This window comes from Amblyomma maculatum, chromosome 10 (genome assembly GCF_055883805.1).
Source record: "Amblyomma maculatum isolate TAMU_Amacu chromosome 10, ASM5588380v1, whole genome shotgun sequence".
In the NCBI taxonomy this organism is placed as follows: domain Eukaryota; kingdom Metazoa; phylum Arthropoda; class Arachnida; order Ixodida; family Ixodidae; genus Amblyomma; species Amblyomma maculatum.
This window is the reverse complement of record NC_139353.1, coordinates 4788488-4804728: the sequence shown is the minus strand read 5'-3', so window position 1 is coordinate 4804728 and position 16241 is coordinate 4788488. Positions and strand designations below refer to the sequence as shown.

Here is a 16241-nt window from a genome sequence, read left to right as displayed (position 1 = left end):
CATGCAGGCGCCGTGTAGTCCGCGTCAGCAGGGTTGAGGGAGCGTTGTGCAGGCAGTCCAGGTTATCTCCGTGAAGTTGTGAAAAATGTTCAACGGCGGTTTAGTTGAGCAATTTGAATCGTGTCTTTTCGATGATGAGAATAGCCGCTGCTCTGTTTGCTGTAAGCAGAAGAGAACTAACATTTGTTACTTAGACTGATTATATTGTTACGTGGCGGCAAGCCAGTGAACACAGGAGAAAAAGAACTCAGAGATGATGTTCGATGACAGTGAGATGACGTTTTAATCAAATGTTAGCGGACTTAGCGCGAGCGCTTCTGCCCGCGCCACTGCCCGCTTCTTCTTCCTTGCTCGTCAGTAACATGACCCTGGGCCACCGAGCGATCGTCCCGATCGTGGACGAGGAAGTTTACTGATGTTTATGAGCCTATAGCATGATGGTGGGCTTGTCTGGGTGCTTGAAGAAGAAGAGGAAGAAGGAAGAAAACTGCTTGCCACTACGACGGTCCTCGCATGAATCTTCGCTCAGGATGCTTTCGGACCACTGGTCTCCAATATCCGATGGCCGAGGCATAGGCACGCATCGTATGGCATGGGCAGGGGTAATGTGTTCATGTGTGGCGGTGTCTTGGGTCAGTGGGGTCTCAGGTCGGCAAATCGGGTCAGTACGGTCACATGGCCTTCGGCTGTGTCGCTGTGTCTTGTGGTAATGCGCATGGGTGGCGTCACCGGTCAGTCTCCGTCGTGTCTTGTGGTCAGGGCGGGGAGGACGGGGCGGATGAATGGCAAGGCCGCGTCGGGTCCATCATGCTGGGGACCAACCAGGCGATGCATCCTAACCCTTTCCCGACGACACAAGACGCAGGGCGCCGGAGCTCAGGACCAGGGTGAGGGGGTGATGATGAAGTACCTCGCACCTTCAACCAAATATTACGTGGCGGCAAGCCGGTGAACACAGGAGAAAGAGAACTGAGAGATTATGTTCGATGACCGTGAGATGACGTTTTAATCAAATGTTAGCGGACCTAGTGCGAGCGTTCCTGCCCGCGCCACTGCCCGCTTCTTCTTCCTTGCTCGTCCGTAACAATATGTTCTTATTTTGCTTTTTGCTCTTTTATATTCAGTGTTCATTTTATATCTCTATGTGAAGTTACTGATGCTCCTTTATCGTTGCGCGTAGCTCCCGTATTGTCAGACAAAGGGCAACTAACAGTATGATAAATAAAATGATTAAACAATATAAATTAATGCAATTTTATGAGCTCTAACATCCATAGAATGAAGTATGAAGGTGTTGCGTCATTTCAGTGTGCCTTGACGAAGAAGAAGAACTTGTTCTTTACTATAACGCTTTGTTCCGTCTCCGCTGATTTTTTTAAATTTGTGCCATAACCGGGAGGCGCCTCTGCCTCTTTCGCACGGCGATGCAAGTGAACACTCATGGGCCTCCTTTGGAACCCGGTGCGTCGGCAGCAGTTGCCTAGAGAAAACGCCTCTACGACTCGAGTGATGCAAGCATCCAGGCCACAGTGTTGTACTCGGCTGCCAGTGATGACTCTTCCACCAACGACGATGAATCCGTGCCGGTGCTTAGCAAGAAAGCAAAGTGAAGACTACGTCGACGACAAGACTCGTCCTCATCCAGCACGTCTACGGTCATCAATAAGCGATGCCCCCATCCCACACTGTCTTGTTTGTGCCAGAAACGCCAACAGACAGCCTGAACCAACTCAACAGGCACGTCACGTCTGTGTTCCGTGAAAGCCTCGTCCCTGGAAAGATTAAAGACGTCAAAGTGAATCCCTATAAAAACATAATCGCCATTGATGTCATGAAGTGGAACGCACTGGAGAGATTGATCGCCATCAACTAACTCGGCGACATCAGTGTGCGCTCCCCTATTCTTCAGGACAGCGGCACTACGGCCGGCGTCATTTACTATGTCAGCGTGGCCATCGCTGACACCGATTTACCTGCCTTAATGAAGCCAACCTCAAACAGCATCTCCATACTGTACCTGCAGCGCCTTGGGAGATCGAAATGCATTAAGCTCACTTTCAAGGGCGACTACATACAATCGCATGTGAAGGTTGGACATTTCCGACACCCTGTCCGGCCTCTCGTGCCCAAGGCACCTCAATGCAGAAAGTGCATAAAGATCGGGCACGTGAGTGGCTTTTGTGAAAATTTCACCATGTGCCCTAGATGCTCCGAGTCTCATAGCGGCTCGCGTGATTGTTCTGAAGGGCATCAACTGCCGTGGCCATCATGATTCCTCCTCTAAGGAGTGCCTCCGCTTAAAGACCGAACGGGCAGTGCTGAAGAAAATGGTACGTTATCAATCTACGCACAGAGAGGCCGCTTGTAAGGTGCGATGGCGTTGTTCGCGTCACCGAATATCATATAAGAGAGCAGTTAATTTTGATACCAAAGCCTCGAGAACTCCTGCATCTTGTCCTACTCCTATGCCTGCTGTACTAAATCAAAGTACCTCGACGGGCAGTGAAGCTGGAGGTGCTGCCTGAGACGTTAACTGGCCCCTGCTACCAAAACCTTCCACCTCCACTGGGCCAGGAAACTTACCGCGAACCAAATGTCCTGCACCTGCTGCCGAGCCAGAGAAAAGACAGGATCTGGGAGATGGCCAAGACCTACAAGTAATTGCCATTCCCATGTAGATTATGAATGCAATACACGCTGTGCTATCTAGCCTGCGCACGCCAGCAGCACAGAATGCTATACAGTTACTGGATGCGCTAACACCAGTTCTCGCGGCTCTACAGTAGCAGACACAATGGCTCCCCAAGCATTAGGAGTCTGAAAAAAAACTGAGGGACGCCTCTATTTTGTAGTGGAATGCCTGCGGGCTGCAGTCACGAATCACAAATTTTTGACAATATGTTCATGCAAATCACATCCCCATCCTTATTATTTGTGAACCGAATGTACCAAAGATCTTGCGACTGTCAGGCTACGAGGCATTTGCATCTCCCATGCACCAGGGAACCAGCAAGGTCATCACCTATATTTGACGAGAACTCACGTATGTGATTCATCCGGTTCCTCCAAGCAACGATAACCAGTACGGTTGCCTGACAGTGAAGACGCGCAATCTCACGTTTACTCTTGTGGGTGCGTATATGTCGGCATGAAGTCGCCTCACGATTGAACGACTTGATGGCGATTACACCTGGCCCTTGGATCATCATAGGAGACTTTAATGCTCACCACATCATGTAGGGAAGCGTTAGAATGAGCCTCAAGGAAAGAATGCTTGTGTCGTTTGCGTCTGACCATGACCTTCAATGTCTTAATGACGGTACGCCGACCTTTTTTCGAAGGGCAACTTACTGTAGCTGTCTTGATTTGGCTTTCATATCTCAAGCCCTCACCAGAAGCGTCCAATGGTTTGCGGATATAGAAACACACGGAAGCGACGACATCCCTACATATCTGATCATTATTGGCCTTTCAACATCCACTTCTGCCACACGTATGCACCGCATCGATTTCTAAGCATTTCAAGCACTTACGAAAGGTGCTTGCAAAGCAGGCCTCTCCGTAAATTTTGAAGAGAAAATTAAGGAGGCCATGATAAACGCGACGTTTTCCTTCACCCCAATGCCTAACTACACACAGTTTGATATGGAATTACAGTGTCTGCGATCACTGCGACGGAGGGCAGAGCGTGAATACCGACGCACAAAGTCGCGCCTCATCCTCAGATGTGCGAGGCGCATACAAAATAACATTCAGCGCAAAATTCAAGCCCCCCCCCCCCTCCGAGCAAATGTTGGAGGTCATTCTGTGAAACAATTGATTCACGGAAGCTTTTATCACGCATCTGGAATGTCATTCGTGGTCTACGAACATCCCCTCAGTAGCTCTACCCATTCAAATCTCTTGCACTTTACCAAAGACATGATGAGGTCGAGGTAGCTGAAGAATAATGCGCTAGGGTAGCAGGCCAATCGACCCCAACGGCAACGCTACATGTCAACGATGTTCCCGCTTCTCAGGATTCACAAATAGACCATCCGTTCTCCATGAAGGAACTTGACGCCAGTGGCGTCGCTAGGGTCGCCCGCACCCGGTGCGGAGGCGCAACCCCCCCCTTGTCCATCCCCGTGTTTTAAGCACCGGATCGCAGCTTCCTTTCTACCTCCTCTATCTTCATGGTTTGCTTTGAAGTTAGTTCGCTTTGCACCCAACCACGCAGAGCGATTGAAGTGACATTTCTTTTTTCTTTTATAACACTTAGACGTAGCGGTCGTACCATGCACTTGGACAAAAAGAAGGGATGCGGCGGCGCAGCCGCCGACGGGTGTCGTCAACACGCTCCCGCGCATTGGGTTGCCGATAGGTATCGAATTAATGGTGGTGTTTCCAGGATACACGCATGTACAGGGTCGTCCACTTCTAGCTATAACAAGGTCACCTCTTTCAAATCACCATTGCGCCCGACTCAGCCGCTCAATAAAACTAAGAGTGAGGTCAAGCGAAGCCCCACCTCCGGATCTCTCTGTGCGTACGTCGCTTTGCTTCGATAAGCGCCTGCGTTGGATGCAATGTTGCTTTGAAAGCTGTGACCGTGTTATAGCTAGAAGTGGACGACCCTGTACATAGGCTCATTTCAGCGTTAAAATGGCGAGTAGACTCTGGCATAAACTAAGGCATGGGTTTTCAATCACTCCTCACAACAGGATAATTCGTTTTGAGAAGATCACACTTGCCAGTCAATGTCTCAGCGGCACCAATGTGCGCATTTTCGCGTCTTCACACAATAACTCATTTCGACCCCCGACCCTCCCTCCCTCTCTCTGCTCGGCAGCACGCCCCTGAGCCCTGTACCTGGTGCGGACCGCACTCCCCGCACCCCTCTCGCGACGCCACTGCTTGACGCTACGCTGGCCTCTTGCAGACGCTCATATCGCCTGGTGCTGACGGTGTGACATACTTTGGCTTGGAAATCTTGGACAAGAAGCTAGACACGTTCTTTTGGAATATTACAACGAATCATGGAGTGAGGGTACAGTTCCAGACGAGTGGAAGTCATTCGTTTAGTTTCGCTCCTGAACCAAGGCAAATCGCCTCTGAACTTGACATCCTAACGTCCAGTCGCACTGGCTAGCGGCGTCGGCTAAGTATTGGAAATGATGCTGCTTACACCTATTGAGGGGTACCTGGAGCGCTACCATATATATCCGAATATAATGTCCGGGTTTCGACGTGGATGCTCTTCAAATGACAACGTGGTGGACCTGGTATCATCTTTAGAGTCAAAAAATTTTGAAGGGCTTACCCGTGGCGTTGTTCCTGGATAAAAAGGGCGTATATGACAAAGTCAGTCACCAGGTCATTTTTGACGTTCCAGAAGTTGCTGAGCCTGGCGGTCATGTTTTCTGCTGGATATCGAGTTATTTATTTACTACACCTCTCTTTATGCAGACTGAGGATGGCCCGACATCTCATTTCACTTTCCGTGGAGTCTCACAGGGTGGAGTACTAAGCCCAACGTTTTGTAATCTTACTCTTGTCAGGCTTGTCGACGTAATACCGCTGTCGGCGCAACTTTCAAACTATAAAGACGAAATCTGTATCTGGGCATCAGGAGTTACGCACCCACAAGTTCGAGCGAGGCTTCAAAAGGCGGCACGCGCAGTTGCGTCCTACCTCCACCAGCAAGGCCTGCAGATATAAGCTCAGAAGTGCTCGCTAGTTGCTTTTACACGCAAGAACATGTCACCTTACACCGTACGCATTAATGGTAAAGCAATACCCTTCGAAAGCAGCCATCGCTTTCTAGTAGTGACCATCGACCGAAATCTTTCGTAGACTCGATCCCCATATTTTATTCGTAAAAATAAGGCTGGCAGTGATTCCTCACATACTTGCATTTCTTGGGGAGCGTCAGTGCGGTCGATGATCCAGCTACAAAATACAATATTCATGGGACTACTTCGGTACAGCTTACCTGCACTTGAATATATCAGAAAAACCAACATGACAATTCTACAGAGCACTCAAGCTGAAGCTCTTCGATCCTGCTTGGGGTTGCAGAAATGTGCCTCTACGGCTGCTACCGTATTAATGGCCAATCAGCATCTCGTTACTACCTACCTAACAGTTGACGCCCTGAGGTTACATTTCCGACAGATCTTTTGGGTCCCCTCTCATCATTTGGCCACTCTTCCTATTACCAAGCCGCGTACATCATTTACAGAGACCATTGATGCGCATCGCGCTATTCTGCCGTCTGAGTTTACCCCCGCCTCTAGATTGTCCTCTCCACTATGAAGCCTGCATCAACCCCGTGTGCTTCTTTCAATACCCGGCATCAGGAGGAAGGTCGAGCTATCGCCGACAGAACTAAAACACGTCACTCGAATACCTCCATGAGCACCATGCAAACCGTGTGCACGTCTACACCAACGACTTAGTAAATGCCGTGAGTTATTCAGGCTTCATGGTTATCCCCGCAAGGACTACAGAAATAAAAGTTAGGAGAATTTACCGGACGTCTTCGACAGCCCCAGAGCTAACCGCTCTTCGTGTCGTAATTAGGCATATCAGTCAGCAGAGCCCTCATCAGTGGATAATTTTTCTGCAGATTCCAAATCAGCCCTACAAGCCTTACAAGCGGCTGTTCGCTGTGGAGCCCATGAGCAACTCGTCGCGGAAATACGAGAACTTCATCCCTATGCCATAAATGGAGGACATGACATCATCTACCAATGGTTTCCACGACACAGCGGCATAGCGGGCAATCTCCGGGCGGACGAGGTAGCGCGAACAGCCCATCATGACGGTGATTGTGTATTGATCCCATTTTCCAGTGCAAACGCAGGGGGCAGGCTTCGCACACTTGCGCGGAAGCTCACGCTCGCCTTGTGGAATTCTGATTATTTTGCGAACTCCTGCTTAAAATTCCTTCACCCTGACCTGAAGCTCGGGCTTCCGCCCGGCCTACCCCGACGTGAAGCAACTTTGCTGTGTCACAAAGTATTATTTATGGCAAGTAGCCCTGCATGCGCACCCTGCGGATGGGATGAGACTATAGGCCACTTTCTTTGTGAATGCCCTATATACAGTGCGGAAAGACAGTGTCCTGCCGTGCCCTGGAGCGTCTAGATGGACGCCCACTGACTGAAATCAGGATTTTAGGTGGCTGGCCGCGGCGATTGGCGGCGGTGAAGGCCTCTCAGGCACTAATCTACTTCATCAAAGCCTTGGGCCGATTGACAGGCTGTGATTTTTTTGTGATGTTACGTGATATGACTGTGATGTGCCTATACTGCCACCGGTGGACTTCACCGATCCCTCTCTTACCCATAACTTTTCTATCCACGCACCCCATTCCCCCCGTCGAGGGTAGCAAACCGGTTTCTTCTTACCGGTTAACCTCCCTGCCTTTCCTCCTCCTCCTCGTCCTCCTCCTCCTCCTCCTCCTCCTCCTCCTCGTCCTCAGTGTGCCCTATTTAAATTTTTACAACCCAAACTGATTTCCAAAATGTTACAATATTTTAAAACTTGTAATACCAGAACAGAAATTGTACTAATGCAGATTACAATAATTGCGGAGGACCATAGCTCCTATTAACACGTCTTTGCAGAGTAGTTGATAGAGGGTGCTGTTTCTTTCTTTAAAATAAATAGAATTGCTGCATGTTGTGTGGATTATTTTCATGGACCTGAACATTCAGATTTAAGAAATGTGGCCAAAATCATGCCCTTTGCGGACCGCGAATTATTTGGCGTAATGTTGGAAAGCATGCAGTGAGCAGTATCGCAACATACGGGAACTAGACGACGAGAAGCAAACTTAGACCAGCATTACACATAATGAAGTTGGCGCCCTTTTCTACTACTGGTTATTTACGGCCCTTGTTTGCCTCTATAAGCTTGATATAGATGCACATGTCTTATGACCCAAGGAAGGTATTCGGACGAAAGAACACTGATGTTCACTATTGACAGAGCGCAAAACAAGATGCCTAGACGGGTGTTCGGCGTAAGACATTTATTTGTATCAGTGCACAAGGCTTATGATCTTATGATGAAAGAACAGTGTGTAGACAAAATGATTCCAAATTTAAGAGCTGATCGAATTTATGCAAACTTATTTTTATTGAAGTAAAGTTTCCAACCAGTATGGGTGCGGAGAAACACTCTGGAAAAGATAACAACACAGACGAGTACAACATCGAAAAGAAATATTTTCCTGCTTAACTTAACAGGAGTGTTCTTCAGCAAACTTGCTGCCACGAGCAGCCTCTGCATGAAGTGCTTTCAATTTTAACTTCACGTGAGGAGCTCTTCACAACACAACACTTTTATTGACAATAGGCCTGCGTGCCTTCTTGATATAGCGTTTATATCACAAACAGCAGTAGAAGAAACAATATCGCTTTGCTCATTTTAAACTTCATGGAAGTAACAGTAAAAAGAGTAGGAGCTTGTGGCCAGCCTAATTTTTGCTATCCAACCGCAGAACAAAATAGTGTATACGAGTAGCTCTTTCTTTTCCTAAGCTAATTAGAATGTCTGATTTGCACAACTTCTTGGCGAGTACTACGAAATCGCGATCAGAAAGACTTGCCTAAAGGTTATGAATGTACATGTTCCTCTTTTAGCCTCTGGCATTCTGCAAAGCGCCTATGAGGAGTAGAAAGTCATAAAAATAGGCAAGTTTACTGAACATGCTGTAGGGGTGCAGTGTGAATATGAAGACGGGGCTGTATTGGTGATGACGGATGGTCTCCAAGAGCTATAGATATTGCACTTTTATGTCATCAGAATACTTTACCATTGGGCTTACGTTCGCTTAGAATAAAATTTAACTGCTCTAAACTACGAAACTTTGTTTATCTCGATACTAAAACCATTCAGCCATTCATGCCAATGCACTTATTTAAACGCAACAACACTTAAATTCCAGTTTTCCAGAAAATTTGGTTCCACCGTCCTCAGCGTCAAAGATTGTGCCGTGTCCAATAAAATGAGCATTTCTGTGGAAGAGGACCGCTGGCAGGTGAACGCAAGACCGCTATATATGGCCGCGATCGTAGAAGCTGTCAGCTCGGGCACCTTCTGCGAGAGGCGAGGGGGACGTATGAATCGGATCCTCCGGCCTCTTGAATTCCAACTCACATGAAAAACTGCTAGATTTAGCGGGTGCGTTGGTCTGCTAAGTTGGTGGTTTTGTTTGGTTGAGCTTCTTTTTAATCTGCGTGGATGCTTCGACTGTGTGCTAGTTAGCATTTTTATTGTATAAGAGAAACATGAAGGAACTAGAGATGAAGCTAGTGCTAAATGCATGCATGTGAACGGCTACCCTCAAAGGGATCTGAAGACGGGAACCATTGTCACCGAGACTTAATACATCTTTCAGAAGCAGCTTAGTGTCCCTATACAGTTTGTACTCCCTTCAATGCCGAATCCATACTTTCAAGAAAGCTTTCGACTGTTAGGAAATAATGGCTTCATGTAGGCATGTAGGCCGGTAACACTTTCTTTTGTCCCTCTTAACCAGCTCAATTACAAAACCTACTATTTTTGAGCGAAATCATTTATTAGTTCACGGGCAGCAGCAATGTCTGCAGGAAATGTTCGCGCTATCCCACTATCGAACCACTATCCCTTCGATCTTCAGCCGAGCGCGCGAACCACTACTCCACGCCGAGGTCGTGAGAATTAGATTGTAATTCTCCTTATCTAGCGTGAGGATGGTAGCAGCGATGGAACTGACAATGCTGTTCGTGGTAATGATAAGGATGACAGTAGTGACGACAATGACAGTGCATTTAGTTGATAGTGATGATAGTAGAGATAGTGATAATGATGATGAGGATAATAAAGATGACATTGAAAATTAACTCAATGAAATAAAATAAAATTGTGTAACGTGGTTTCGCCATTTCCACTCTTAAGCAGACTAAAGCGCAGAATGCAGTTTTTCCATATTTATGTGGAGCTCCTTCCTGTATGCTGTTAGCTATATATATCTATTATCTCCACAGCTTCAAGATACCCATTTAGCGAAGACCTACGAAGGCGTCATAAGAACTGTCGGTGTGAGGGGAAAATCGCGAGAATGCACGTGTAGGTGACATGGCCTGGCACTGAGTGGCTCATGTGCTGCGCGACATCTCAACGAGCATGGAAACGCTGAGCTGGCAGAAAGTTGACAGTAATAGGGATCGAACCATGATCTCTAGAAATCGACTCGGAAACTACTAAAAAATTGACAAAGCCGATGCATGTATGTACCTCTTTCCCAGCAGGGAAAGTGACCACTGGCGGATGGCTGATTGGGAATTGCAGGTGAACTTGCACCCACGTTTGTGAAAAATGTGGGCAGGGGAAGCCTCGTTACTTGGCTCAAATCTGCGCTGTCAACGTTATTGGTGGCCCCTTTATCGCTCATCCGGTAGTCGTGATGTGGACTGGCAGGGTATGCTGCCGTTGTCAAAATTTTATTTGGCCCAGTGCGACAGGCTACCCTAGTGGGCTTTCACATAAAGTGTAGGTTACGGCAATATGTATATGCGCATGCTAGATTTAACAGAAGTACAGTTAATCGATTAGTGATTAAGCGGGTAGCAAAATGCAACCAAGCGGAGGAGGATCCTCAGGACGAGTAACAGACGGGAGCGATAACGCTCTCATGTCGTGCTCTTAAAGGCGGCGCTTAAGGATTCTAGTAATTTACTTTTGTGTTGAAGGTTAAGGTGTGGTTTCCTTAGGCACTTGCTCAGATTTGGCAAATATACTTCTCGAGAAAACCAAAATTCGGCAAGTACAACACACACTGTGTATATATAGTTTCTATGCACCTTGTCTGCCGCGCTTTAAGCAGTCTAAAACCACTGACTGATATTGTTTCAATTATTTTGCAGAGGACTCCATATGCCTGAAATATTACGCCAGTCATGAAAATCATCTTCAGGTTGGCTACTATTTTGACACAAATAGTGACCAGTGCGAAAACCAAACCAGGAATGCATTGAATAATCAGGGAAAGACAGTAAACCTATTTAGCACACTAAAAGAATGCAATTGGCTCTGCGCGCCCACTTACTATGGTCAGTGACGGAAGAAAAGGGCACAAGGGCAATAAATTTGCGACATGCATTTCTTCGTTCACAGCGTTAGAAAGGTTAATAAAAATGTATTTCATAGATGTTTTTATTTTTGGATGGATTACATGCTTCTGTAGGGCGGCCACGGCGGCCGCTTTGCGATGGAGGCAAGGAGAAAGGCGTCCGTGTGCAGTGCGATGACACTGTGCGTTTAAGAACAACAGGTGGTCTAAATTTCTAAACTCCTCCACTACGCCGTCTTTCATAGCCTGGGTCGTTTTGGAATGTTGAACCCTTAAAACAAACCCAACCATTTCTGCGGCAATAACCTATCTTTATATGCATCACCACTCCGTAGAAACAGCGCGAAGAAACCTAGGACCGAGCGAGGGCGCAGAACCAACACTGAATAACTCATGTCTAATGCTTGACCCGCGAAAATATATGTGACAGGTTCAACCAACAAATGATACAAAAAAAAACACGCAAAAAATATATTTGAGAGATAAGCGGCTAACTGCCCATGGCGACAACAGCGGCCTCATTTCATGGTGGCTAAATAATTTTTTCCTCTGTTATTGCTACACATGGACTGCTGACGCATGCATCCTTTTTCCCTCAAATTTTGGCTGCTTCAAGAATTTTGGATATTAGCTGACCGCTGTGCTTAACTAAACTTCTGTTATCCAGAAGAAAGGTTTGTACGTTTTACTTTCACAATCCCTACAATGTATTCCTATATTTTCTATTGACCGTTTCGTATATATAATTATTTAGGCATATTTCTTTCTAGCCCAGATATTGTCTACGATCGAGGAGGGTGGCTGCTCCCGGCCCTACGGGCCTGGGAATTGTAGACCTCCACCGTTTGCGGCGGGGGCTCACCTGCCACTGGCGATTGTACCTGTTGTAGGCCATCATTGCACCCGCCACCGCTTCGATGGCGGACGACAACCGCTGCGGCGCGCATCTTTCTCTCTCCCTCTCTACTTTTTGTATTTCTTTTCTATTTTCTCCTCTATCTGCGCTTGGCAGTGGAGGTAACGCAGCTATAGAGCCAGTAGCAGGCCTGTGAATTTTCTTTTCCTTCTTCCTACAGTCGCAACGGCAATATTGTTCACCATAGGAGAGCGGAGTAGACCAGCCTCCTCCCTCTTGACATAGCCTGAATTGGTTTTTATGCTTTACGGAGTACTTCTGTGCAATGACGTTTGTGCGGTTAACTGTAATGCGACAGTGTTAAGGGCCCCGTGCCAGAGAAACGCCGGTGCCGCTGTTGTAGTTGTAACGAGAAAATCAGAAGAAAGTAAAGAAACAAGAAAAGTTTCGCGGAAACCCACGCAGTTGAACACGGTTCCTTCGCAGTGCGAGACTAGCATGCAACCACTCCGCCTCACAACCACATTGCTTCTCTCCGAATAAAGGTGGCCCTAATGTATGCATTGCCTTATGCCTATCAGCTAATGTTCAGGTGCGTCATTAGAAAAAAAAATTGCTACTGGTGACTCATCGAAGGTGAGACTGACGAAATGTGTGTGCGCTTGGCGCGTGCTCGGGGCCCGAATCCCTGGCAGCTGTCTTTGTGTTTTGACGTCCGATACGGCTTGTGCTTGCGTTCATTCCTGTCTGAGTGTATCAGTACGTGGTGTGAACGCCTCCTGCCGGGTAACATCTTGGTGGAGGTGAGGGAATTTCCATCCTCCACGTCCTGGTTTATTGCACCACAAAAGCTTCGCAGCGGACGCTACATAGGCCCTGCCACCATGACTCAATCCAGCGACTCGCGAAGCCCCACTGCCCCTACATTTATGGTCATGGCTCATCCCCGTGACCCCGACATCTTTTCCGGTGCCTCTGGTGATAATGTGGACAAATGGCTATCGATGTACGAACATGTTAGCACCCATAATAGGTGGAACCCCACCGTAATGCTGGCAAACGTAATTTTCTATTTGACTGGAACAGCGAGACAATGGTACGACACCCACGAGGACGAATTAACAAGTTTGGAGATCTTCAAAGCAAAGCTTCGTGCTTTCGTCGGACCAGCAGAAGCTTTGAAGCTTGCAGCCAAAAAACACCTTGAGTCGCGTAAGCAGTCTCCAGCTGAAAGCTACGTCAAAGACGTGCTCGCATTATGTCCCCAGGTGGACACCGCCATGACGGAATCTGCAAACGTGGGCCACATCTTAAAAGGCATCGCGGACGACGCTTTCCATCTGCTCGTCTGCAAGGGCTCGGATACCGTGGATGATCTCATCGAGGAATGCTGTCTCTTCGAGCAGGTAAAGAGCCGGCGCATATTTTCACAATTTCAGACTTCCCATACGGCCGGCACATCTTCATGCGTTGCACAGCAGCCACCAACCAGCACACATTCCGTGTCGTCCCATAACATCACCGACGCCGTCACCCGAATCGTTCGCCGCAAAATGGAGGCCAGTGCACCTGCGCCACCTCATTCCACCGTCTCAACCATTGCCTGATGTCTCACTTATGCCCCTGTCACACGAGCAAATTTATTGTCATTCGTATCGAATGACATTAGCATCTAATGTCATTATTCTCCTGCTACACGAGAAAATTTATTGTCATTAGGTTCGAATGGCATTCTTCATCGAATGAGTTAGGGGAACTCATTCGCATTCGATCGCGAATCGAATGTATACTCTTGACGCCAGATACTCAGCAGAAACAAGTAACGCAACAACATATTCTGCGCACAATGAAATTTAAAAATAATATTTCTAGAGGTTTGTTTTCAAAACTGTTAATTTAGGTGTAAAATTATTCGCACTGCCCGCTCTTGCGGAACGGCATTACTCTCGATCACAGCAATGGTCCAGTCATGAAAGCGACGCGCGATCATTTTTGGCTCTATTCCTTCGTGGCCGCATCTCACTGTATGTTTATCTCGGAACTATTTAAAGTTGTGACTGAGCTTCTCACCGTTTGGCCTTCAATTGCGTGCTCTACGTGTATCCGTGCGTCTCCGCACTGTGTATCCGTGCTCCGCTGTGTTCAGCCATATTGTTTGTTTACATTTATCCAATTTGTGGGGGACTCGATACTTTACTTGGATTTTTATGGCTGAAGTGCTACAGCACAGGCGAAAGTAATCTTTTTCGCTTGGATTATCGTAGAGAAATGTTTTGATCAGCTTTAAAATGTTACACAGTGATTTCAAATGCCTTTTGTGTGCACTAATGTTCCTTAAGCGCAGTATTTTTTTTATAGCTGATCGTAATTACCACCATTTGCGAATGACATTATGTTTTATCATGTAGCACCGAAAGAAACCGAATTACATTGGATGCATCAAATGGCATTCGATTCGAATGGCATTAAATCTGCCCGTGTGACAGAGGTATTATTCAGGCCGTTGTGCGCGAAGAACTTGCGAACTTGTACCTCTTGTCTACTGTTTGTTCTATCGCACACCCCAGCGTCCGACCATCACGCCCTACAATTTCCCGTCCCCATGCCCCGTATTTTCATCGCTATCCAAACCCAGCAGAGTGGCGGACACTTGATAATCGCCCTATATGCTTCGACTGTTACTTATTGGCCACATTTCCCGACATTACCGCGATACTTGGTCTCCAAATACGCGCACGGAGTTTTCCTATAACTACCGTCCAGGAATCTCGGCCGTTTCTCGCCTCGATAACAGCCTGACCAGTCAGATTCGGCCAACGATTTTGCCAGCTCCCGCTGACGTCGCTCTTCCAGCTCCCCTTCCCCACGATCCCATCGTTTTCGATCCCCGCCGCCCCCTCAAACATCAGCTGCTGCCTCATACGGCCGATCAGACTGTGGAAAACTAGATGATGCAGCTCCCACGACCAGGCCTACAAATCCTCTACAGACTTCCCATTTGAACTAACTAGACATTTGTGTTGATGGTGTTCTCGTGCGTGCGCTTGTCGACACTTGAGTGCATATCGCTGTTATGAGTGTGAACCTTCGTCGTCGTTTACGCAAAGTTCTCACGCCGGCTTGGTCTCGGGTGCCTGACAAAATCTCCACCGGGAATCGAACCACCATACATAAGATCCTCAGCCAAGCCCGCAGAATAACACTCCGGGTCAGTTGTTTTCTTTTTTTTTTTTTGCAAACAGAAGCGGGTTTAATTAGGTTGTCCGGATGATTGAGACCGCGACCCGTAGGGCAGGGCGATCATATTGTGAAGCACACCTCCGGTCCGACCAAGGCAGCACTAGCTTCCGGTACGGGCGACAGCTGATCGCGAAGAACCCTTCATTGTCGTTTGTGTCGGCGCTGTGCCATCTTTACGATTGCCTAGGCGGAAAGAGGGAGCAATCCTTGCGACTCAAGGCGAGGGGAAGACAAGGGGATCGTAGTATGGTTTTAGGCGACTGACGTCAACATGTTCTCGCCCACAGCGACGGTGGTCCGAAGAAAGCATTGCCAGCTCCACGGTGTATTTAAACGGAGATAAACGCTCCAACACACGGTAAGGGCCATGATACTTTGCTGAGAATTTCGAATCAACTCGAATCAACCGGAACAGAGAGCCTAACGAGGGCGTTGGTAGGAAATTCAGAAGCGGGCTTGTCGTGATCGCTCTCCTGTCGGCGAAGATCTTGAATACCGGACGTGAACGAGCGAGCCAGATAGCGACTCCTCAACATTACGGGAAACAGAAGAAAGAGACGTATACTCTGAACTGTCTGGAAGTATGGTATCTAGCAGACATGAAAGTTCGCGATCGTATAACAGAAAGAATGGAGAATATTTAGTAGTTGCCTGAGACGCTGTATTGTAGGCATATATGGCGTACTGAAGCTCCTGATCCCAATTAGAAGCGCCAGAAGAAACGTACATGACTAGCAAGTCACCAAGAGTCCGATTAAATCTTTCTGTGAGGCCGTTGGTTTGAGGGTGGTAAGCTCTGGTGGTTCGGTCTGCTGTGTGACAAGCATCGAAAAGCTCGTGTACCAGTTGTGTTAAGACGCGACAACGGTCGCTGAAAATTTCGCGAGGAGCCCTGTGATGCAGAACGAAGTGATGCACGGTAATGGAGGCGACGTCGCTAGCCCTAGCCGCAGGCAGGGCTGCAGTCTCCGCGTAGTGAGTGAGGTGGACCACGGCGACGATTATCCAACGCTTGCCTGTGTCATTAATTGCTCAGGGTGA

The 16241-nt window shown here is 47.7% G+C and overlaps 1 long non-coding RNA gene across 1 annotated transcript in view; it reads left to right on the top strand.

The window, feature by feature from the left end:
* Positions 1–11175, top strand: part of LOC146175431 (uncharacterized) — a 39456-nt gene extending 28281 nt beyond the window's left edge. The window contains exon 4 of the long non-coding RNA XR_014701138.1: positions 10899–11175. This is a non-coding gene — a long non-coding RNA (uncharacterized LOC146175431). The remainder of the gene's footprint in view (positions 1–10898) is intronic.
* The last annotated feature ends 5066 nt before the right edge of the window (positions 11176–16241 follow it).